The sequence below is a fragment of the Pteropus medius genome, unplaced genomic scaffold (genome assembly GCF_902729225.1).
Source record: "Pteropus medius unplaced genomic scaffold, Ma_sr-lr_union100, whole genome shotgun sequence".
NCBI lineage: Eukaryota > Metazoa > Chordata > Mammalia > Chiroptera > Pteropodidae > Pteropus > Pteropus medius.
In genome coordinates this window covers 49129707-49155930 of record NW_024344378.1, presented here as the reverse complement: position 1 = coordinate 49155930, position 26224 = coordinate 49129707, and the positions used below count along the sequence as shown (strand labels likewise).

The 26224-nt window shown below is 38.1% G+C and overlaps 1 protein-coding gene across 6 annotated transcripts in view; it reads right to left on the bottom strand.

Moving 5' to 3' along the window:
- LRMDA (leucine rich melanocyte differentiation associated) overlaps nt 1-26224 on the bottom strand; it is a 993794-nt gene that overhangs the window by 272220 nt on the left and 695350 nt on the right. The gene's annotated exons all lie outside the window — the stretch shown is intronic.

The window sequence follows — 26224 nt, the reverse complement described above, 5'->3', positions numbered from 1 at the left end:
CCCAAGACAGAAGATGTGAAAAGTCTGGTAGCTCCCTGACCATCACCCTTCAACCACGTACAAATCATGTGTTAGTTTTCTGGTTTGTACATAAGGTCTTTATGGATAAACTAATAAAAATCATCACTAACTAGTAGATAAATTAATAATAATGTTAAAGCAAGACACACACAAAGCTAAAGATGTGACTCTTCACTCACGGTGACCAATATCCAGTCACCTGCAGACTCAGCCCAGACCCTGATGGATCTCCTCTGACATCTCCCCAAACCCACTCTGAAATACAGACACGAGGCCCTACACGAACCCCTCCATGTGGTTGTTATAGACATGCAAAGTCCCTACCCAGGTAAAGAGTGAGGAGAACTTCTTGGGAATGGGCCCATGGTTAGAAAAAGGCACATGTCCCAGAGTGCTCCTAGAATAGAGGAGACAGAAATCGACTGCCGTGGGTGTTAGAATGTCAGGGAGAAATGACTTTATTGACCAATGGTCAATGGTGTTTGATGGAATCACAGAGCCCATATGGATTCCGAAAGCCTTCACTATTGATATTTAATAGATGGCACTGGACTCTCAGCTGAGATGGAGGAGCAATAATAAAATCATTGCCCTCCAAGGAAGAACCTCATACTACTCATCCTTTAATTTGAAAATGTAAAGCTTCTCCATAGAATAAAGTATGAAGGACAACTAAGGAAGGGAGAAAAACATAAATAGGACTAGATCAACAATTCATCTGCTTCTGCCTCCTGCTATACATACACTCACACATATAGTGCCTCTATACAGGTTCCAGAGGTCACGGGGATCAAATATAAATTTTGAAAGTTGAAAAGGGGGAATCCATTTCAAGTGACTTAAAGGATAACTGTCACTGGAATTAATATGGTTGGAATGTTTAAAATTGCCACCGTTTCCTTCATTTTTGAAAGATGTCAGGTTTCTGTCTTGAAAGCTAAATGTCTTTCTGTGATACCACAATGAATGGATATGCTATCATAGACAGTTCCGGGCTAAGGAAAGCTTATTTAATTTACCAAACTGCACATAGAAATTGGCAAGGATGAGTGCAGAAGGTTAAGCATGGGGCATGATTCTTATCTCTCTCTATCCCCATGTTACTATACAGTCCATTAAATCTTCCTTTCTCGAAGGTGTCTGAAAATAACAAGTTTTACGTTTTTGCTGAGCCCCTTTTTCTTTAGTACTCAGGACTCCTCTCCCAATGAATAAAAAGAAGCCACAAATGGGAATAAGAATCTGTAACTCTTTGATGAGGCAAAGTTTCTGCAATTTGGGGGAGCAAAATCTGAAGTGCTAAGTTGCTATCTGGGCAGATATCATGAGAAGCAACCACGCTGATTCAAATCCTCATACCTACGTTCCTCAAACTAAAACGACTATCCCACTTGCAAATGAAAAACACATTTCAACATGCTTCCTTTCAACATTAAAGGTAAACATACACATTGCTAAGAGAGGGGAAAAATGGTGAACTGATCCAATTCTCTAATTCCTTTAGAGTGAATTTTACTCTTACAAATGGCAGACAGTAAGGCAAGATTATCTATCACTGTGTTATGATGAAAGCAAATTTACCATTATGATGAGCGAAGTGTATGAGATGGCCGAACAGAGCTTTCTTTTCTTTTTAAACCTGCAGGAGGTATCAGAGTTGATAGATGTATTGCCACTATAACAACGGAGAGCCTCCAACTCAGAACGTTAACTATCTCAAGATCAGTTATCACCAAAATCGATTTACTTCTTTCTTTTACTATTTATGTCTTTTAAACAGATAAATCTCACCTCTACAAGTTATTCTTCCATTTGAGTACACAATGAGTGTTTACTACAGTGAATGTGTTCCATATAGCAAGTGTTGTTCTGGGTGTGTAGTATTCAGGAATGAGAAAGCACAAGTCCCTGCCTGGGCTTAGAGTCTAGTTGGGGAGAATACATTGTAAATATGTGAGATGAGTTATGTAAAAGCTTGAGCAATGTGCTATGAAAGAACATTTTATTGATGTCAAAAAGGCAAAGAGACAAAGTGATCAACACACGAACCTGGGAAAACAATGCCTCAGCAGAATCATCAACTAATGGATCAATTCCATTTCTAAAACTGGAGTTTTGGTTTTGTTTTGATTTTCTTTGAATTCCTCACTGCTTTTAACTAATTTTTTTTGCAAAAGCATAAAAAAGAGAGAGAATGATCTAATTGATAGCCATATAAAATGACTTCTTTTGGAAGTTCCTTTTATAGAAAACAGATTATAATAAAATAAATAGAAACATTTTATGAGAAACAAGTTTATATTGGAATCAGCTTCCTAGAGAGGACAAGATGACCTTGGAAGTACCTTCTAAAATAATGATCTATCATTGGGAGTTTGGAAGGATTCCTTCAAAAAAAATATTTGACTTTTTTCTTTCAATTCTGAAAATGAGTTTATAAAGAAATGTAAATAAGGTTTTTTTTACCAAAATGCTAATGTTAACATCTTCATAACATTCCACAAAAATGAGTCTTTAAGAGGGAAATTTTATTAGAGTACATCATTTATGCTATAGACAAAATGGGTATCAAGAGTTTAAGGAAGGGCGAATTGCTGACAGCAGGACTGTGCCAGCTGAAGTAAGGCACAAGTCAGGGCCAAGTATGCCAGCAGAGGGTCACAAGTCACACTGGTCAATACTACTTTTCCTGGTGAACTTGCTGGAACGCATAAATTTGTGAAGAGAATTCTCTTTCAGGAAGGAACTAGAGACAAGCAGATCTAAGAACCAAAAGTCATGGATTTAGAATCCTGAGAAAAAAGTCAGTGCACATCCCCCAAACCAAGGGCTAAGTAGAAAGACGAATGATCTAAGACCAATCAGAGAAGACATAGGTGCTAAAACATATGTATGTCAGAAGAGTTCTTTGAGATCAGTTACCCTAATTGTTCACTTGATAGGTAATAAAATAGGCCCAGAAAAGGGAAGGGACTTATCAACTCCAACCAGTAGCAGAACCAGAACTTAAACCTGAATACAGATGAGTGTGTTTTCCATCATCCCACTTTGCCTTCTTGGCTGAGAATCGCCCACAAAACTATAAAGTGCATCAATGAGAAGCTGGTAGCAGGAATGGAGCAGGGTGGGAACATGAGGCTGGCATGAGTGAATACTAGTGATGAAGATCTCACTGAGAATTCCTTATAACGTGGTAGACATTTGAAGTTCATTTTCTAATTCTATTGCCAAAATTTTTCTTCCCCATTCACATTTGTCCTTCTCCAACAACTATCTAATTTTATGTGCACTGCTCAAATGTCATTCTAAATTTCCATTCTTGAGTCATATTCCTCCTATTGTAGGTCAATTTACATGAGTTTGTCACGAAAAAATGCTATCCACCCACGTAAATTTATTATAAAAACTATTTATACACATGACTTTTAAAAATATGCAAAACAAATATTTAGTCCACTTTGCAAACCTATTACTGAAGGTGTCTGTGTTGCTTGTCAAGATTTATGAGATGAGAAGTGAGATTAAACAACAATAAACCTAAGTAGACAAGCCAAAATTGAATTCTCTCCTTGATCCTATGACTTAAGCCCATCAGTGTGGTCAAAGGCTCTTGTTTTTGATTGCCTGGCATTAACCAATTCTTCTCCTGGTAATGAAGATTGAGAATTTTCTTTGGAGAACCAGTGCTTCCTATCTTTTATCTTTAATTTCATATGGTTCAGATGGGGCTGACCCTACCCCCTGGTACAGGGTATAAGCCTGACCGTGGTGATTAGTTCGTGGACTGGAATGTAAGCCAAATCCAGCCAATGAAAGTCAGTCTTGCAATTTATTTCTAGTGGGTTTGCTAAACTGGCAAGGAGCAATCCTTTAGCTGATTTTGACTATCTTACCAAAACTCGCTTAAAAAAACAATAATGACATCAACAAAACAAAACAAAACAAAAAACCTACTTCAACTATATAAGAAAGCAGAACCGAACATGAAGAGAAAAATTACTGATGTTATTTGAACATGTAAAGCGAGCACAACTTTGAGTGTATGTGGTAGATTATTTACAAAATGAAGGCTATAATCCCTTTCATCCCCATATGTACTCCACTTTGCAATGTGACCTTGCTGCTCTTCCACTGAGGGGCAGAATCTACTTCCCCATCTCTGGAATATGGGCCGTATAACTTGTTTTGGTCAATGAGTCATCAACAAATGTGATGTAAGTAACTGATCGAAAGGTACTTAGCATAGGAATTTGCCCTCTTCTATTAGGGGAAACTTTCTGCCACCAGTGAGCAATCTCAGGCAAGCTTTCTGGAAAAGAAAGACCTCATGGAGAGCTATTTCAGCCATCCCAGCTGAAGCCCCAGAGAGTGAGGCCATCTTTGACCATCCAGTTCTAGCAGAGCCAGCCCAGAGGAGAACCAACCGAGTAACCTAAGGATTGTAATCTAATAAATAACTTTTTTTTTTCTTTTTTTAAATAACTTCTCTTTTATGCCATTAAGTTTCAAAGCAGTTTGTCATGAAGTAAAAACTAATTGATGATTATGTTGCATATTTTTTCCTTCAGCAATTTGAATTAAATTTGTGTCACTTATAACCAGAAAGGTACAGATATCCAGTGCCATACCTAGCATATTTGACACCTAGAGTAGATCGCTATTAATACCTCCTCCTACATACAACAAAATTATCTTTAGTTGTATTCACACAATAAGTAATAATTATTTTGTTCTTAGTTTGTTTTTTAGTTCTTTATAGCTAAAAAAGTGAAGGTTGTATTTGTAAGTTTATCCTATTTTAAAAACATTTTGAAATATACATTTCTCACTAAAAAGTGAGTATGACAATATAGTCTCTATCCTAGAAGTAAAATTAATTTACCTTTAATAACTAATTTTTGGCTCTTCATTTTTTTAAGTATACTCGGTATATAATCTTATACTGGTTATATTAGTTTCAGATGTACAATATAGTGATTTAACATTGTTATACCTTACAGTGTGACCACCCCACTAATTCTAATAACCATCTGTTTTATAGTTTGAAAATAAGTAACAATTAAAAAATAATAATAAATTTTAATTTTAAAGATATTATTCAAAAGCATTAGACTATTTCATGTACGAATGAAAATTTACACTTGCCAAAGAAAAATAGTCCACTTCATAGTCTGTACTCTGTTTTAATGTTTTAAATGTTAAATACAAGTAAATGCTCCCAAGTGATCTCATAGATTGAAAGAACTGAAATAATTCAAGACCTCTTTCTTCACCTTTCAATCACTGTGCTATAACTGCTTATTTTACATCCATTGTTTAAATGCAGAAATATGTATTACTAGAGTTTTGAAACAACTGACTGGCAGAAGTAATATCCAATGATGACAAACTACTATGAACTTACTCTCAAATACATGTAGCTGAGTTCACCTGTGCTGAGGCCACCTACATAGCCGGGAGTTCTTCAAATTAGAACACAATGCATATTAAAAGATCATTTTTAAAAGTATATTAATTCAAAGTGTAATTGTACATTATTAAAATACAACAGAACTCATAGCAAATATTCAGAAGTAAGACTGATAAAATACATTTTTAAATTTTTTTTCCAGAAAGGAATATTTTACCACATTCATTGTTTGAATTACCAATGTCTGATGATAAAATGCAGACCAAATTCTGGTTGGTTTTATTACCATTTTAAATCTTTCTATAGACAAGTATCCCCTCATTGTCTGCCCCTGGAACAGACCACTCTCACTGCCCTGCCCTTGATACTCTGCTGCAAATAGCACTGTTAATAAACTTCATTAATATTGAGAATTACATATAAAATAAAAACCCTCCAAAGCACTCTGAAATACATCCGAACTGTTGTATGAACATGCTTGCATACAGGAGAAAATTCCCAGGGACAGACCCAGTGATTTCAATGTTGACCTAAGATTTTTAAATTTTCTTGAAAGAGAAATGAAGATAATTGATGACACAGAGCCTTTCAGCAATGTGACAAGATAAAACTAACTTTTCACTGGAGAAATAAGTAATTAAATAGCCTGCACCATGACACTCTATTGCAATTTAGAGTAAAATCCCCTTTTAATTCCAGAAAATCATTAAGGTTCTCTGGACCAAGTCAAGCCAACAAAAATTATCCCATTTCCAATTAATTTCCAATTAATCATAAGCCCATTTTCAGGTGAGTTCCCTCTGTTGGGAATCATACAAATCCTTGGCTTTTCCTGGGAGACCTAGGAAATCACACAAGTAATATAATTGTTAGGATGCAAGTGATCACATGATGCCATTGATCTACATTAACTGGTTCTCATTGACTGTACATCTGACTTTACATATTTTACTCATTTGCTTTATAGCTGGTCAGTTGTATCAGTTGTAAATTCAATACCTTCCAAACTGAAACAAATTTTATTCTCTCCATTATGTGTCTTTCTGCTACATTTTATTCTGTTTGGTATACTTCCTAATCAATTCTTTTGTGAGCTTCATTTCTTTCAGCGCAGTGTATCCACTGTTAGGATTTATTTCTCTCAGAATGATTAAAATCTATTTTGCTGGATGCCGCCTTAAAGCTCCTATATGCCTTATCCATTTCTTACTGGCCTCATCCACTGGGCCATGTGATCTGGTTCATACTTGATCTTCTTGGTTAAGGGAAGATATACTTTCCTAGCTTGGTCTAATGTGAAATGACGCTTGCTTTTTATCTATCCTGGCAATAGTTGTGGACTGATGAATAAGAGTGATATGTAGTAACGTATAGAAATGTCAGTGTATTTCAGGTACTCACTGCTGAGACAGGTAACTGCAGGCTCCTAATGCTCTCAGTATGAAGTCATCTCTCTGAATTGATGGTTCTGAAATTCTAGGTATCATTGCCAGCAGATGTAAAACAGTACACAATAACCAATCTCTCTCTAATAAATCCCTGTTGATTTAAAGAAGAGCCAAAGATTGCCTTCTTCGGTAGTATTAATTATGAGTCACTTTTAATTTGGGTTGTCCCTAGATTTTATGCTCTCTCTTAAGACTTCAAAAGTTCATTTTGTACAATAAAATTATCTTACTATTCATAGAGAGAGAAAAAAAAGGCAATGAAAGACATGACATTTTAACAACGTTTTTGATGTCTTGCTTTCTAGCTAAGATGACTAGAAAATGTCTGGAGGAGAAACCCAAGGAGATAATATAGGGAAATCCTAGATGGTAAAGCTGAAAAGGTACATGGAAGGCAAGGTTAAGGAGACCTTAGAAGCCTGGCTAAGGGTTTGTGGCTATATCCCAAATGAAAGCAGAAGCCCCCAAATGTTTCTGAAGACAGGAATTGACATGATAAAAGCATTGTTAGTTTTATTACTGTTTTAAATCTTTCTATAGACAATGTATCCCTTCATTGTCTGCCCCTGGAACAGACCACTCTCACTGCAAAACAGGTTGTAACTTGCTAAAATAAAATAAACTTGAAACAATTCAAGATGGTTATTGATCATGCCCAGAAGGTGACAATAATAGAGTAGACCTTATTCAGAATAAAGGTATTTCCAATAGGAAGAAAAGAGAATAGCAGATGGAAAGGGAAGGGGAAGTCTTCTTTGGAAACCAGGAAAATTAAGCAGGAATGAATTTAGTGAACAACAACAATAAATAACAAGATAGAATATGGATTGTAGAGCATAATGAATGCTGTTATCAAACATAGAAAATAAAAGACTGATGGCATGGAAGATATGAGATCTCTAAGAGAAAGTGACCATGCCTAATTAGAATTAATGACAGAAAATTTGGGGAACATAAATATACAAATCCTCTTGATTTAATTAGCTTAAAAAAAAATCAGAGAAAATAAGAATAGTATTTCTATCTAACAGGAGGTGAAACTCAAGAAGGAAGGGTACAACTACAGATAAAATTCTGGGTATATAACTAATAAAAATTAACAACAAAGAAGGTTGAAGAAACAAGAAGAATGGAGAAACAGCCAAAGAAAATAAATCGATATGACTATATGGGAAACATTCCGAGGCATTCAGATTTTAAGAAATCAGTCGTGAAAGCAATGCCCAAAAGAAGAAAACACGTCTACTGTTGAAAAGTGGGTGGGAAAAACAAACAAAACAACAACAAAAACTCAAATGACAGAGAGAAGACAGAATTACTAAGGTTCTGTTTTGTTGTCATTTTCTCCATTATGAAATTATATGTTGAGAAGATGAGTAAAGAAATATAAAGGAAAAAAATAATAAAGAAAAGAATGAAGCCCCAAAGAGTTTATGAGACAGATGAGAAGCTTGGTCTCTAGACCCAGACAAATAGTATTTTATTTTATATTAGCAAGAAAAAAATCTTATAGATCTGATCATAGAAATAATGTTACCAATTTTTTGAGAAATCACAGAAAAAGGCATATTTAGGCAAATCTTCTAATTTTAAGAAGGAATAAAAGATTCTGAAAATGGTAAGATGCAGATTCTCATCAAAAACGCAAGACTGTATTAAGTATAGATATGTGAGCACTTTGGAAAGACAGTAAAAATTTCTAAGAGCTAGCACCTTTTCACCTAGGATGACCTAGGTCAAATCAATTTTTTTTCTCTATTTTTCTTTCTGGAAATGGTTTTTAAACAGGTAAATCAGTGAGACCATAGACATAATACAGCAAAATTTCTTACAAAAATCTCTCATGATACTGCTCAAGCGGGGGTGGGGGGAAGTTGCGGTGGAAGGAGGAGGGAAGGAGGAGAGAGAGAGACAGAGACAGAGACAGAGACAGAGACAGAGAGACAGAGAGAAAGAGAGAGAGAAAGGGAGGAGAAGAAGAGATTCAAGTTAATTCACAGCCAATCATATCTATCTATATTCTAGAAAATAACAGTTGGTCCCTGAATCAATGCCAATGAGAATGGTGTTTCCTTGAGCCTTTCTACCATATTCCATCCTTGCCTCCGAACTGTTGAATAAAACCTAGAAAACTATTTTCTCACAATCAGCTAAAACCAAGGACAAGTGACACAAGAAACAAAGCAAAAGCATCCATTTAGGTCTGAAAACTCAGTCTCCCGAGCAAGGGATGGGAGAGCTTTTCTGGGCAGTGGCTTATGTAAGAATAAAGGCCCAGCAGGCACTGGTTGCCTCGGCTCTATTGTAATAACATGCAGCAGATGCTCTGTATCCCTGGAAGTCCTCCAGTTGACACTATAGGACTATCTGCATATCCTGGGTGGGATGTGGGATGAAATATTTCTTCCAACCCTAAGATCCCATGATTCTGATATGAATACTAATCCCTGCCTGGTATCCTGTATGATTATTACTGAATAATTGCAGAGGAAGAAATCACAGGGGAAAAAAAAGTGATTAAATGTTTTCTAAAGTCACTGATTTTACAGCAGGCCGCATACAAAAGCCTTTTTGATATTTGCACTAATGACCAAAAGGCACTGGTTTTCCAATACCTAGTTGCAAAGACACACACCCCAGCTGACCAAACCATGAGTTTAAGACAAGTAGAAAATTCCAGCATCTCCCCACCATGACAAAAGCAACTAGAATTGCCAAATCCGATACACAAAACATTTAATTTATAACAGTTAAAAGCTGGCCTCCGACCAAGTCCAAAAGAACTATGTCTTATTTCACTTGCTCTTGAATATGTCTCTTTCAGAGATAAATGACTCTGTTCTTTGCCAGTTCTCCCCTCTGTTTGGTGTTTTGTTTAGCTGGGCCTGTGACAAGCCAAGAGTTGATGCATCTGCTTGAATGTGTAATTTACCTCACTGGTCAACTTAGCTTTTTTTTCCTTGACAATATTATGTCAAACAATCACATCACAACTGGCTCTGATCTCTTTGTTGTTAGCTAATAAATTAGAGAGTATTTATTATCTGCAATCCTTTTTTCCTCTTTTAATGGTGACACATTTGTGGTGAATTACAGGGCAGCTTTATAAACTAGGCTCCGGGCCAGTCTCAGGCCCTGCGTCCATGTGAACGTTCCCTCTCCCGGTTGGCCTCCCGGACTGGTGGTAAATCAAGGCAGCTGTCACAGCACAGTAAGTTAGTGTGCGTCATTGGGGAGAGCAGGAAGCGTTGGGGGTATAATTCTGTCCATCAAACTAATATGTTATATCAGTAGCTTTGTAATCTTCTGCCATAACTTATGGGAAGTGACACCTAAGAATTCACTTTGAAGGCAATGTGTTCCTCAGACTTTAAGCCAAAACAGACCCAATTCACAGCAACAGTTCCTCTGTTTACATGAGTGGATTTCTAGTGCTGGGGAAGGAGGTCCCTATCACTGTGGCAGTATTTTACACATTCCACCACCAGCTGAACTCTGTTTACAGCCCTAACGGCAGGATTTGTAAACTTTTCAAACAGGATTTCTTCTCTTCTTTTTGTTCCCCTTGACTTAACCTCCAGTAGCCAGATAGATAAATATGCTCCTTGAATGTTATCATGACAAAGCGAACTTCTGACAGACAGGAATGAATGGGTGCCCCGTTTCCCTTGACCATTCCCCCTCATCCTCTGCCTTGACAAATGTGGGAACCGGCTGCATGAGACTTAATAAGAATACTCACAATTGTTATGACGGCAGTGTCAGCTTTGCAGTGTAGTTGCTAAAAGTCCACATGATACTTCTAAAGGAGCGAGGGCAGATAACCTTAAATAGTGCATTTTCTAAGGCGTGACACCGGAGCCACCAAGCTCACATTTGTGTATCTTCTACAAAAAGGATGCCTTATTTCCTGGGTTTTACTATTGGGTTGTCCCTGTCTTCTCCCCCGCCTCCCCTCCCCCCCACCACCACCCACTTTCTTCCTTGGCTGTTTTCTCAGCAGGCCAATGAAAGAAGCCCTTTGGGGAAGATTAAGTAGTTCTGTGAGCTGCCATCTGATAGAAAAGAAATCTACAAGAACTGTTCAAAGGAGCTCTTCCTCCCCCAGGCACAAAACTAAATATGCACAGTAAAGACATTTGAAAAATGCCTGCCCTTGCCATCCCCAATACCCCTTTGATTGATAGCAGAGAGGGTTTGCTATGATAATTTTACTTTGACAGGTCCCAGGCATAAATCCCACAGAGTTGTTGCTCTGGTTTGACAACCTTCCGAGGGCTCCAGTTAGGAACAGGAAACAGGCCTCTATTTTTCACCCTCAATGTTCCTTCAGGTGCAAAGAAAGGACTGTATGGAAAAAATAAATCCTTATCTGAGAGGGAAACCAAATTCAAAGCACTTTTAATACTTATTCATCAGAAAGAATGTCCAACGGGGAAAGATGTGACCCAGGTCTCACTTCTTCAAACTTACATTTAAATCTCCTAAATAAAAGATTTGAAACAAACTCACAATGAGAAGCTGTTACTTCTTTTCCATTCACGCTTTGGTTGTACAAAGTTGTGTTAGTATTTTACTTCAAGGTCAGCCTAGAAATGTACCATAATACTTCATAAAAATCATTGCAGAAAAATAAAAATACGTTCCTATAATAACATCCATAATTTACTGCCATTTACTTACAATGGGCCAGACACTGTAACTCATTACGTTCTCTTAATCTTCATGACCCCGTCAAATGAGTAAAGCCTCAATTAATAGGAATGCAATTGAAAAAAAGAATCAAAGTAATGAAACTATTCAAGCAATCATCTTTTAGGCATGTTTCACGAAATGTCAGGGAGTATTTGAGGGTCCATGCGTCTTCACCCAGTCATCTTCCCTAGTCCATCTGAGAATGATGACTCGGCAGTAAGAATCCTAGCCACGGAAGTCATACTCAACTGGGTTGAATCTAGACAAATCTATGATTTCCAAGTTAACTAGGAAGTTAAATTAGTCAGAATCCATTCTCTAAGCATTTTAGTTGATCTCACCTGGAAATGCAGTATTATGACCTATTAAAAAGTATTAAATGGTCAAAAAACAAATCTTTTTAGAGATTTAGGCAAATCTCTAAAAAGAAGAAACATTTCTATTTCCTTAAGACTACCAGAAGTTGAAGATTTTCTTTCCAATTACATGTCTTTTTTTTTTTCCCCCAGCTGTGGGCAGTAAACACATATGTCTGTCTCTTATGACTGCATAAAACAGTTTCTCTTGGTTCTATGGTCCCATTCTAGCATTGAGAGTGTCCATACAACTCCAACACCATAACAGCAGATTCTTCCTTCAGTCCTGTGACCCTGCCAGGCCTTGGCTATTGGGTGCCATCAGAGTTCTGCAGATAGTCTGCAATATTGAGTGATTCCAACAACAGGGAAGCCAGGATCAAGTCTTGGCACTCTCAGTAAAAATTGAGTCTTTAATTTAACAGGACTATAACATGTGGACTTTCACCCCAGGTGAACTGAGCCCTCATTTTCTGGGGTCAGTATTTTATGACTATACCCATTTTATGGAGGAACTAACCATTGCTCAAGGAGTTCTAATAACTGGTCCATGAGCGGGCCAAAAAAATCAGTGGGGAAATTATAATAGAAAAGAACCAACTGCTCATAAAAATGGGAGTAATATATGAGTTTTTTAAGTCATAAAACAGCTTGAACAAACTTTGAGAAAAAGAAACTTAATAAATAATTCCCTTTCGCTTCCTTGCCCCCATAAATACCAAATAGGATGTGCTTTCTTATAAATGCGTATAAATTTGGGGGGACAAAAACAAATCCATCTTGTGTACAGGGCTCTAGGCTGCAAAGAACATGGTTGGATTTCTTTTTCTCTTAGAGGAAGATGCCAAAGCAGCATTTTCCCATCAAGTGTTGATAAGAAAGGCATTTAGCATTTCACGTGATGGGCCTGTTGCAAGTGGGTGGTATGACATGATAAATTATGGCCAATGTCATATTAAAAATTATAGGCCCATCTGCACATGCTCACTCTGTTCTCAAGCCAACGATACACTATCTTGTGCAAAGCCTTCAGCTGTGGCAGATGTGGCAGAGATGTTTCTCTCCAAGGATAACTTTAGAAAACAGAATTCCCAAAGATTTAGAGAGGTGATAGCTGTCTTTCTAGCCCATGAGCTAAAACTAAACCAAGCTGTTACATTCTGAAAATTCAGCCCTAGTTAGGTCTGACTTCCTACCCTGATTCATGTTCTTCCCCCAGGGAGTCAATCTACTTCTCTGCAACATAAGCATAAGAAGATGGGTCATGAAAAGACATTTTAAAATTAGAAAACAATCTCCTGTGTCCAAATGCAAAGAGGCATCTCTTAGGGCATAAAGAGACTTTTTTGAGGACTCTACAAGAGGAAATTTGATCATGAAGAGGATGAGGATAGGGGTGGGGTAGGGTAAAGTATTGCCTAGAGATATCAAGGAACTCTGAAAAAAAAAATGATGACATTTAGACAGCAATTTCCTATACCAGGGTATCTCAAACTTGACACTATTAATATTTTGGACCAGATAATTCTTTGCCATCAGGGTTCTTCTATGCATGGTAGCATATTTAGCAGAGCCCTGGGATGTTTAGTAGCCTATACCCACTAGATGCCGGTAGTTCACCCCTATCCCAGAAGTAAAAATCAAAAATGTCTCTGCACATAAATAAATGACTCCTGGGGGTGAAAATTGTGCTGGTTGAGAACCATCATCCTAGACTAGTTGGGTAAGGTCATGCCAGTGAACTTCTATAAGCCATACATTTTCCAACAAAGAGGCCTGGATTCACTAGCATACATTACCGTAAGTGGTGGGACTGCATGTTGCAATATCCTTTAGCTCAGACTTCTTAGCCAAAATAAAGGTGTCTTTACTGTAAGGTGAAAGTTAAATTAATCGCTGTACAGGTAAAAAAGAAAATAAAATCTCCATTAAATATTTTTCTATGATGTGAATTCTGTTACACTCTTCACTCTTCTAGAGACCTTGGATCCTACTGTGTAAGTCAGATATTCAGTCAAGACAGTGAAACTCCAGAAGAGGTAATTAAATATAGGGAATTCAATACAGGGTATTAAATCAAAGGTATTAGAAGAGCTGAAATAACAAACAAGAGAAGACTACCCTGAAACAACTTCAGGAAGCTGCTGCCACCTCTATGCTAAGGAGTCAAAGGGAAGAGGAAGTGTTACTAGAATCTGGAACCAAGGTTCTCCAGCAGCTGGACTCACAGTGGGGCAGTCAGTAGGAGCTGGGACCACAGATAAAAAGGGCTTTCTGTAGGAGATGGAACCATGGAAGAGACATAGCCACATCCAAGAATAGCTAGCTGAGGCAGAGAGACCAGTGAAAAAAGATGCTAGCTTCTTTCTCTCTTCTGCCTGTCAGAAGATTCTCACCAGTGCCATTCTCACTGGCTGAACCTGGCTGGAATCCAGTGGACAAGAAGCCTGGGAAACATTTTATAAGGATCAGCCCCTGGGACACATAGAGAGCCGAGCAGGGTTTGAGAATGGATCCGAAAGCAAAAATACAAACAACCTACACAACTATCAATTTTAACTGTAAGAACAACTGAATGCAGTTCAGACATATGAATCAGGAAGGAGGAAGAAAACTAGATGAGTCTGAGAAAAAAAAACAAGCTGAGGAAAAAACTCAAAACATACACACACAAAAAAACTTTTAAAAGTTCCCTCCTCCTCCTCCCCCACCAGACCAAGTTATACTTGGGGGATAAGAGAGAAAGTCTAGACTGAGATTGTTATTTCCCAATTGAATAATTCTTGGGAAATTGAGCTAATATCTAAAATGATAATTTCTAGAAGAAATGCTAGCCATATCAGTTACCTATTGCTATGACAAACCGCTACAAGCTTAGTGGCTTAAAACAACAACCACTGTATTTGCTCATGAAAATGTGGTCAGAAATTTGGACTGGGCTAAGCTAGGTGGTTCTCAGGTCTCAAATGAGATCATTCATGTGACTACAGTGAGTGGCAGATTGTTTGGGGGCTGGTCGGTCCAGGGACTCTCCGCTAATATGATTCCTTTCTATGCCAATTGTTGTACACTTTCCGTAGGCCCCCCGACTTCTTTGCATGATAGTCTCAGGATGGTAAGAGAGAGCAAGCCCCAATGCGCAAATGCTTTCTAAACCTCTGCTACTTCATGTTTGCTAATGTGCCGCTTACCAAAACAAGTCACCGGGTCAAGCCCACATTCCAGGGACAGATAGAGAAATTCCACTCTTGGTAGGGGGGATATTACAGTCACACTGCAAAGGGGCATGCATATAAAGATAGGAAAAATGTGGCCATTTTTAACAATCTATCATACTAGGTGAATGGATTTTCTAGCAAGTGTTTCCCTAGCCAGAGTATTCCAGCTTTATACATATCTCAGCATTTCCAAAAGTTATCTATTTATTTTCCAAACAGCACGTGTTTTTGTTTGCCACAGAGGCACTGTGCTCTGGAACCTCGGTCTCCTTCAACCACGCCTACTCCACAAGACTTTCATGGTTACTAGCCAGCCACCTCATCCAAGGTTAAGGAAGTGGCCTCAAATTCGAATTTAAGTTCAGTACAACTTTGTGGGGGAACATTAAACTAGGAATCAGAAATTGTGGTTTTATATGTGAACACTGGAACTAATCATCTATGTAATTCACTTTGCAAATCACAAGATTTGCAAAATCAGTAAGTTAAACTATTCTGGGATAGATGGGGCGAGAGTGAGAGGGGGAGATTGAGAGGAGATGAGACGAGACGTTGAGCTGAATGAGTGAAGTGGCTGGTGTAAAATAGCACAATATGAAGAATATGCGGAGCCTGTTAAGGGTATTATATTAATTATCTTCCCTAAAAATATGTTGGTGCTTGATCTGATTGCACTCTATGACTAGATTATCTCTAAGACCTCATCCAGCTCTGCTGTTTGCTGACTCTCTCGTTCTGGTTCCTCACATGCTTCAGCTGTATCCATCTTTGCTGTGGAGTTACCAAGTCCCCTTGGTCTTCAGGACAAGGAGTGCTTGTTTGCAATGCAAAGAGCAGAGCCTCTTCCTTCAAACCATCTTGTTTCAATCCCACACACCCCTTAAAGTAAGATTGCAATTGACAAGGCTTTCGCTTTTACACAAGCAATGCTACTTGGACTGATCCAGGCCATAATTCTGCTGTACTCACTCCTATCTGTGCTTCTGGAAAGGCTATAGGACCTGACACCCTCAGATCCTATCACCATCCCACAGTCAGTAGTGGTTAGCATGACTTTCCCTGGGCCCCTGGTTCCAAGCAATCTTTTCCCCAGGGAAGATATGTTCCAAAAATATCTAATTTCTAATGGCCCCCTCATTTCAGAGGGCATTCTCAGGAGGTTAGAATTCAAAAGAAAATATGTTGTTTGTTGTGAAACATGAGATTAGAGGATATGAAAAAGGCCAGCAACTCTTGCAAGGTCCTACATTAAGCTGGTGGGAAACTGCATCACTAGAAATGTGTTCCTTGATATAACATATAACTGTTTCTGAATTAGCCTCTGAGTTCTACTTCCTCCATCCAACTCAACAGGATAACTGTAGACCAAACGTATCTCTTCTATCAGTGAATCTTAAGCAGGTCTCCAATTCTTTCGTTCAGTGAGAAATAATATTAGCAGTAAGGCATGGGAGCCAAACAACTTGGAGTTGAATCCTGGCTCCATTACTGAAAACCCAAACACTGTGGACTTGGGGCGAGTTTCTGAATCTATCTATTCCTCAGCTTCCTCATCTGCAAAAGTTTGACATAGGGTCGTGACAAAGATCAAATGAGAATATACTTATGGAGTCTTTAGTATGTGGATTATAGTAACTTGCAATAAATGTTAGCAGTTATCATCATGTCTCCAATAATTATATTGTAAATAAAATTAAGTTAACTTGTCACGTGTTCCTTTTACGTTTTTATTTGTCTAATTAGATAATACATTCAAGAGCAAGGATGATACGTATTTCTCTTTATTTCAGTTGCCCTCCACCCCCTGCTACCACTTCTCATTAGCCCAGTGCATTGTATACAAGACATATCCAGAGGTAGGTAGGGATCACCTGGTGGGGCATATCATCATAGAGTAAGAGTAGGATGCTATGGTGAAGAAATCACAGACTCTAAGAGAGATGTGTCCAATTCCTGGTTTTTAATACTTAGCCAACTTACTTGGCCAATTTACCAAGCACCTTCTTGCCTCAGGCTTATAAAGTATAAAATGGGGATAAAGAGATTGCTTCCTAAGATAGCTATGAAGACAGAACCTTTGCAATGGGGGGCTCATCGTGGGTGCTCAATAAGTGCTTATTTCCTTCTATTTCCCTCCTTCTCACCACTAATGAATTGATAAAAATCAGTGCCAGGAGAGACAGAGAAGCACGAGGAAACTAGTCCCTTGAAGAAAAAGCAAAGGAAGGGGGTCCAATATCCCAAAGACAAATACCATGGACTTCAAAACAGGATCACATCCCAGGTACTCTCCTGCCCACTTGGCACCCAGATAGTGGATTTTCAATGCCATTTAGAAATGGGAAAATTGTCATCAACACAGATTTGCCAATTGAACTAGGGGTGTGGAGGTTTCAGAGTCTTTAGAACGTCTCTGTTTCTCCTCTTGATGACTACTGAAGCTCTAGATAACACATATAAGAGAATACCTTATATGTCTTCTAAATTTTCTTCCCTTGCTGCCTTCCTGCAATACCACTATCTTCACCAAGTGTGCCAAACAAAAGATGTGGGCTAGATAAAACTACTGAACTGATCTCATAGAGCTCACCCCAAGTTTTCATGAAACCTAGAATGTTATGCTGAGATAAGATGCTCCAACAACCTCACCATAAAAATTAAGCTACAGAAATGTTGAATGGCTGGCCTATAGTCACACATCTGATGAAGGACAGATATGAAATCTAAACCTGTACACTTTGTAATTTCTCATCTTTCTGATGCCTCAGAAAAACACACACCTCTGAAAACATTTCTTTAAGTTAGTCATGCTCTCAATTCCATTACTGATTTCTCCAGCCTATATTGGGAGGGATGTGATCAGTCATGACCTTCTAGGTCTAAAATTTGCTGCAAACATCCAGCAAAAGCCATTTATATCAGCTTCTTTTGCAGTTCAGAGTATTATATATACACTCCTTTCCCATGAGCTGTCTGTTCTCTAGGGCTGAGAATTTACCCTTCCTCATGTGAAGGAAACAGACCCCAGCTGGCCAGCGACACTGTGACTCCAACATGGACTTCAGCTGCTTCACTATAGGGCTGTGTTCAATGAATTACATTTTAAAAAATTTTAATATCTACATGGCTCTCACCCAACTGCCTTAAGAATACCAGCTGTGTCATGTTTTCTCCTCTAATTTGACAGTCATAAGAACAACTTCTGAAGAACAGAACATTCTTCAGGGGAGGGCTGTTGGTTTCACAGACATTTTAGGAGTAGAAGATAAAAGAGATTTCAAGTTGAAATGTCATGTATGGAAAGGGGTGGGACGTAGCCAAAGAAGGAATCTGATATGTATCGAATGCTTATTGTGTAGGTACCAGGCACTGGTTAGGGTGAGTTCTCATGGCTTATTGCATTTGGACTTCACAATGCTGAAAGATGAATAATCAAAATTTTATAAGTGAGAAAACTGAGGCTTAGAAAGATTAAGAGACTTGCCCAAGTCATACAAGAAATGTGTTGTATAGCTGGTGTATTCGTTTCTTACAGCTGTTATACCAAATTACCATAAACTTGGTAGCTTAAAATGAAAGAAATGTATTCTCTCACAGTTCTGTAGACAGAACTGGAGTCAAGGTGTCAGAAGGGCTGTGATCCCTCCAGAGGCTCTAGAGGAAATTTTTTCCTTGCATTTCGCAGCTTCTGGTGACTCCAGGCATCCCGTGGCATGTACCAGCCTAATGCTAATCTCTGCCTCTGTCTTCACATGGACTTCTCCATCTGTCTCTCCTCTGGCTGTCTCCTATAAAGACACTTGTCACTGGATTTGGGGACCACCAGATATCATGGATGATCTCATCTCAAGATCTTTAATTAACATCTGCAATGACCCTTTTTCCAAATAAGGTCATATCATATGTTCCTTGGGTTAGGATGAGAATGTATATCTTTTGGGGGAGCCACCACTCAACCCATTATAGCAAGTTTTAAACTCAAGCCTGTCTTACTTATAATGTAGGGAGGAGGCAAGAGAACTAAATGTTAAACCAAGGTATATTCAGAGACTAACCTGATATTCTTTGCCTCTGGGGCCCTTAGAAAAGGCTTCCAGAGATTTTTATTCCTGTCAGGCAGGGATTATAGACCTATCTCAGCTTTGAAGAAGTTATAGAAGACAGATCTTCATCACTCGACATCCCTTGAAGAATAAGGGAATAAAATTCCTGAGGAGGGGAATAATGTAGGGAGAAGGCAAAAGAACTAAAGTGTTAAATCTAGCTACATTCAGAGACTGCAATGAGCCCTACAGCCAGTCCACAAGGAAACTTACAAAGAAAGATTTCTGCTGAGATCGCTAACAAACCACTTACATATACCGTGAAGGGAAAACACAGTCTTTACTGTGAAGGGAAACACAGAGTTTAAGTCAGGCCCTACATAAAATAATATATTCATTCCCTATGGCTAAAACCATAGGAAACCCATGTATCAAAGGCTGGGGATTGCCAGCAAGCCTTTCACGCTATATATTCTTACCTTTTCTCAATACGTACTCACATCTTTCCTCACTGTATACCCATATCAAGGAAAAATGGGTAAACAAAGTCTTTAAACTGTAATTCACAGAAATTAAGAATGATATGTAAACTGGATTCCCCAACACTTGGGGCTTTTTTTCTTATCTTGGATTTTGTCTTTGCTTTCTCTTGTCTTTGCGTTTTCCCTTCTCTAATAAACTTTCCTTGTGACTACAACCCTGACATGCATTCGAATTCTTTTCTGAGCTCAGCCAACAACTCTCTCTCGGTGCAGGGATTGAGTTCCCCCCACTAGGGGGAATTTGCCCTGTCCTCCATCACTTGTAGCCTATTTTTTCACCACAGTTATTTTATTCACTGTTTTTTTGTTTTTGTTTTTGTTTTCTTTTATCTGTTTTCTCAAGGATGGCTTTGGCTTCCTTAGATAAAGATTCTAATGTAGACACAGTATAGCGAGAACACAGTATAGCCCTTCAATTGCCCAGAGTTATCCTGAAAGCTAGTGAAAATGTTGAAATTTAAACTCCCCTCAATCGTGCTATTATTTTCCTACGAACCAAGAAGGTGAAATGCCCTTGCTATTACCTCTAAATACCTTGCTATTGCCTCTAAACATCAAAACAGTTGACTCCTTTGTAAAGGTCAGCCCTTATTTTACAGGAGTAAAAGAATTATCCGGTGTCAACTTAACCTACAGCTATCCTCTTAATAAGTTTAAGATAGAAGGACAATACATTTAAATAAGATTTGGACATAATGTAATAGTATTTATTACCAAACCCCATCTAATTATATCAGTCAATCTTTTATTACCAGACTCGCAAATGCGGAGAACTCCATAATAATCTCTCTTTTTAATGATCTCCTCACTATCTGCCTCCTCAAACTCTACAATAAATTAATCATCTGCTTGTAATCATGAGTAAACATCAACTCAATTAAGAATTGATAAATAAACAGTTTGCTTCAAGGCTTGTCCTGATACAGAGAGAAGTATCTCTGGGCGCCTGCCAGAGCAACACTCAGTTGGGAGTTCTGAGATGTACATGGCTCATAAGGCTGTTTCTTCTGCTGTTGTTTACAGAAGATGTTCTGGCTGTTGGGTTTTGTTCCCACTCTGTGTGGAGGTGGAGAAATTATTCAGTTGTCCTCTCTGGGTCTAAATTTGGAAGAATTGCCCTTCTTATCCTTACTATGCAATACGCAGTAATATTACATGACTTAAAGAAAACCAGCAGAAAAAAAACAGCATTAAAATGTAAGGAATGTGAACTCTATCGTATCAAACAGTAAAGTAGAAGAAACTTCTGTACATATTAAGATGTCGAACTTGGTACCGAATGTTTATGTAATTGTTAGGGATCAAACTGTACCCCCAAAGAAATATTTCAAAGCGCTAAACCCCAGCACCTGTGAACATGAGCTTATTTGGAAACAGGGTTGTTACAGATGTAATTAGTTAAGATGAGGTCATGCTGGGTGGACCTTAACCCGAATGAATGGTGTCCTTATAAGAAGACAATGTGAAGACACAGAGAGAATACCATGTGAAAAACACACAGGAAGAGACAGTCCTGCGGTGACAAAAGAGATAGACATGATGCATGTACAAGTGAAGTAAAAACAAGGATTTTTTGGCTGCCACTAAAAGCTAGAAAGAGGTGAAGAAAGATTCTACTCAGAGTCTTAGAGGCAGCACCCTCTGTGGACACCTTGATTTTCAACTTTTAGTCTCTAGAACTAAGAAAGAATATACTTCTATTGTCTTAAGCCACCCACTTCGTGGTACTTGCTATGGCAGGACCCCCAAAACAAACACAATGATTGATTACAATAAGAATAATCAAGCTAAGAATTTAAAGCATTTTATACAGAACATTCTATACCAAGCATTTTATAGGTATTAGCACATCGAATCTTTACACCTATCTTATAAGGTTAGTACTCATTCCCACTTTACAGACGAGGAAACAAAACCGACCAAGGCTAATAGCCCCCAAGTCACAGGGCTGGTGAATGGCAAGCCTTTCTGATGCTGGAGTAACACACTTCATTTCCTAAGATACTGTAAGCCTTACAAGGGAAGATCTGTGGCAGTTATATTCACCAGGGTATTCCCTAATTGTGTTGCCTGGAGCCTAGGGTCATCCACGTGTAGAGGATGAACAGAAGCCAGTGACTGCAGGGGTCACCCTGCATTCCACTTCCACTTCAAGTGGCACCACTCCAGGTTCATGTTTTGTATTTTCTATTCTCACATAACATATGTTTAAACCAAGTTTTCTGCTGCTAGGAAAAAATTAAAAACCATTGCTATATAGGAAAGTTCTTATCCATACAGAAGGGATAATAGAATTAGAAAGTTACCATTCTGCAATCAGTAATGAAATAAGGATTTTAGATCACCATCATTAAAAGATGCTCAAATATTAGGTAAAAGGTTGGTTGGGAACATTGCCATGGAAGAATCAGGCTGACACCATCTGAAGCTACTACTCAGATACTAATTGTGAATCTTGTGATGGGATGTCATAGGTAGTATACAGCACAACAAGCAAAAAATGAGCTTGAATATAAGCAGGCTCTTAATGTACACTAGGTTAAAGGAAGTACATGGGAGAGAAGAACAGTTTAAAGGACGGAGTGAGAAACCACCAGCCAAAACCAGAATGTAGCTCATTTTCAAAATAAATGATTCCATTCCTCCAAAACACAAAACTCAGTGTACAAAAACAATCAGAAAGAGGAATTAGAAAAGAACAAGTGAAGGGGGACTATTAGAGAATAAAAGAGGTCAAAGAAAGATAACAACCAAATAAAATATATGAACCTTTTTTGCATCCTGATTCAAATTAACTCAAAGCAAAAAGATATTTTTGAGAGAATCGGGAAAATCACAATATGGACTGGGTATTAGAAAACATTATGGAATTGTTATTATTTTTTAGTTGAGATAATAGCATGGTGATTGCATTGAAGGGGAAGACGGTCCTTATTAAATAGAGCAATCTAGTGAAGTATATAGGGCACAACCACACAAAGTCTGGGCTGAGATTAGGAGGCAAGAAAAAAAAAAACATGGACTCTCCCCTGAAACCTAAGCAAGCAGATACCTTTGTCAAAAGCCGTCCATCCTATCTATTAATATCTGTCCAGGGTATATAGTTTCAATGATTGCTTAAAATTGCCTAAAAATTCTGTGTCAGCAAAGTGAGGAAAACTTGCCCACAGAGGCCCACGTCAAGCTGACCTGGTTGATTGAACTCACTCTTCCTCTCCCAAAATATATTTGCTTAATTTATGATCAAGACTACCATAAGTATTATTAAAATATCAATAAGGGAATACATATCTCTATCTCTGTGTTTCTGTGTTTGTGATACGTGGGGCTCTTGGCAAGGTCCTTCTTGCTGATAGTGAGTATAATATTGCCGCCACACACACTTCTTGTTGGGATGTGCGATCAAATGAAATAACTTATGGAAAATGCTTAAAATAGCATGTCTTCAACAAATGTTAGCAACTATCATCATTATCATGCTTACTATTATTATATTGCTGATAGTGTGCATGCTTGTCATTGGATATTCTCTGTGTGTTTCCTTTGTTTGTCCATTTGGAGAGTTAGAAAAGTAAACTCAAGGACAATGATATCCTCATATATTTCTCTCTACCCTTCTCCCCTCCATGCATATATGGGGCAGTTTTATGTACATAACAGATTTGCAATAAATATCTCTTTAAAGGCACCTGGGTGGAGAGGGCTGGTAATGCTTATCCCTTCAATATAAGGGTTGCAGGATCTGGGAATGAAAATGGGCATTAGAGGTAAGAAAAGTGAGTTAAATTCCTGGCTCTGTCACTTAATAACTAGTGAGCTTGGTCATCTTGCTAAAATTTGTTGAACCTCAGTTTTCTAATAAAATGAGGACCAAAGCACCCATCTCATAAGGCTATAAGGAGTCACATGAATTTTAATTTGGCTGCTGGCTCACCAGGACCCTCTCTCTTCCTTTCTAGAATGGGGATAGAGATTGTTAACCAGTCCTCTCTAAGTATGAACTATATAAAAGCATAAACAAAGATTACACATAGAGATGTTGATATAACTAAATGTTTGTGTCCCTCTCAAATTCATATGTTGAAGCCTAACCTTCAGTGTGACTTTGGAGGTGGCATCTCTGGGAGGTGATTAGTCATAAGGGTGCAGCCCTCATAAATGGGATTAGTGCTCTTATAAGAAGAGATCGAAGAGCTTGTTTTTCTCTCTCTCCACCAAATGAGAAAACCAGAAAGAGGGTTTTCACCCTACCCTGACCATGCTGGTACCCTGATCTCGGTCTTCCAGCCTCCAGAACTATAAGAAATAAATGTCATTCCTTTAAATTACCTAATCTAAGATATCTTGTAACAGTCAGAACTTACAAAAGCAGATGTGTAATAAATATGCATTCTTGCTCCACTAAATATAAAATTTTGGTTGGTATCATGGGCCATCTCCCTAGGAGTCCCCACGTCTGTGTTCTCTGGGCTCCAACCAGCCTTGCCCACTGTCAAGGCCAACAGATGACTGAAGGGCTCAAGCGATTGCCTGATATTCCCACTTTGAAAAAGACAACGTTGCAAAGACAGTGTACAACACTAAACATGTTAGCAAATGCTACCAAAGTCATAGAAGATAGGGGAAAAATCAAAAAACACTATTTTAAGTTTCTCTTAAGTTCTCTAACTGTAATCAGTTCTAATCTACATCTTATCACTAATTACTGATAACTTTGGGTCATTGATTCCTCTCTAGGCCTCCGTTTCCTCTTGTGTAAAATCAAAGCTGTTCTTAACCTGAGCTTTCACACCTATAGAATTCAGAGATCTATGAACTTTGACAAAAAAAAAAATTTATATACACATATAAATATATTTATATGTATTTTATATAACTTACATCATATAAAAAGATATCTTTATTTCCGCTAACTTACAAGAGAAATTTAACATTTTTTTATTATAAATGTAGGCAACAAAATGTCGATAAAGGTCACAGAGATTTTCATATCACATGATTGTAGAAATCCAAAATACTATTTACATTCACCACTACTTTGAAATTATAGTAGCTGTTAGACCTGCTTTCAAATCTTATTTGTGTTAATAAAGAAGCACATCAATTACTAAAAATCAAATATATTTGATTTTTAAATATTTCGATAATAGCATTTCGATATACTTAGTTTGCTTTGTAATCCTATATATTTGATTTTGTGCATTTAAAAAACATTGGTCTGAGAAGGAGTCCCTGGGTTTTATCAGACTGTCCAAGGGAACCAGGGCACCAAAAAGGTTAAGGACTCCGGGAGGGCATCAAAGATTCCTACCAGAGATGAGTCCACACCTGGTCATTTGCAATCCACACTGCTGTCATGTGTTATCTGGCTTCAGTGTTTGTTAATGCAGTGGTTAAGGCTGCAGACTCTGGGGCCAGACCTCCTGGGTTCTCACCTGCCTCTGCCCCTACTGGCTATATGACTGAGCAACTTACTTGGCCTGGCTGAGGCTACATTTCTTCTTTTTTAAAGTAGAGATCATTCCATCATTTCTCTAGTGGTTGTTGTGAGAGATTAGTAATATACTTTTTAAAAATGGTTTGTGCCATTCTCAGCAAATGATTATTGGTGTTATTCTTGTTAGGTGTGTAATATCTTGGTGTCTGGTCATTTTAAACCATATCACTTAAAAGAACAAACTTCTCCCAAACCAAATTTACTGTTACTCAGACTCTTTGAAATATGGCAATCAATATTCCAAGGAACAAAGACAAGATACGTTAATAGAATAATGGGAATAAGTAGAAATCATTAAGTTTCACCTCTATTCTAAATTGTCATAGAAGAAATATCCAAGAATGCGATACTTTGAAAAAGTCCACACTGAGTTCACTTTACTAGAATTTCCTATAGAATTCGCTTTGCTCTGGGACTGTATGTTTTTCCCCTCACTTAATTTCCCTCCTGCAGTTTGTATATAGAAACTGATAAGAAAGTCCTAATCTCAGACTAACTGTGTGTGAGATTTTGTGGATATGCCCTTAATGTAAATAATACAATCTCTGCCCAACAAACTGTTTCTGTCATAAGGCTTTTTGTGATAATAATTACAGCAGCCACTTAGAGACTTTGTTTCTCCATTAGAGGGGTGATATCTCCGCTAGCAAAGATGGTTTTATTACTTTGCATAAACTTCTGTAGCTTAAAAGGAGCAGTAGTATAGTTAGTCCAAGGTCCCTTCTGACTTCTTTTGTTCTGCGAAGTTGGGGAGAAAAAACATCAGTGAAGTATGAAAAGGCTGTTTGTTTACAATCAGTACCCAGATCCTAGCCTTTTTCATAAAAGGAAAGGAAACCAGCAGGAGAATTACAATACCCAGCACCTCCCTGGGTCTCTCTGCATTCTCTACACTTGTGTATTAAGCAGCTAGGCAGCTGTTGAACAAGTACTATCAACAAAGCAATCTTCTAGCCCTTTGATTCAGGCTATTCATATCTTCTGCCCTGAAATA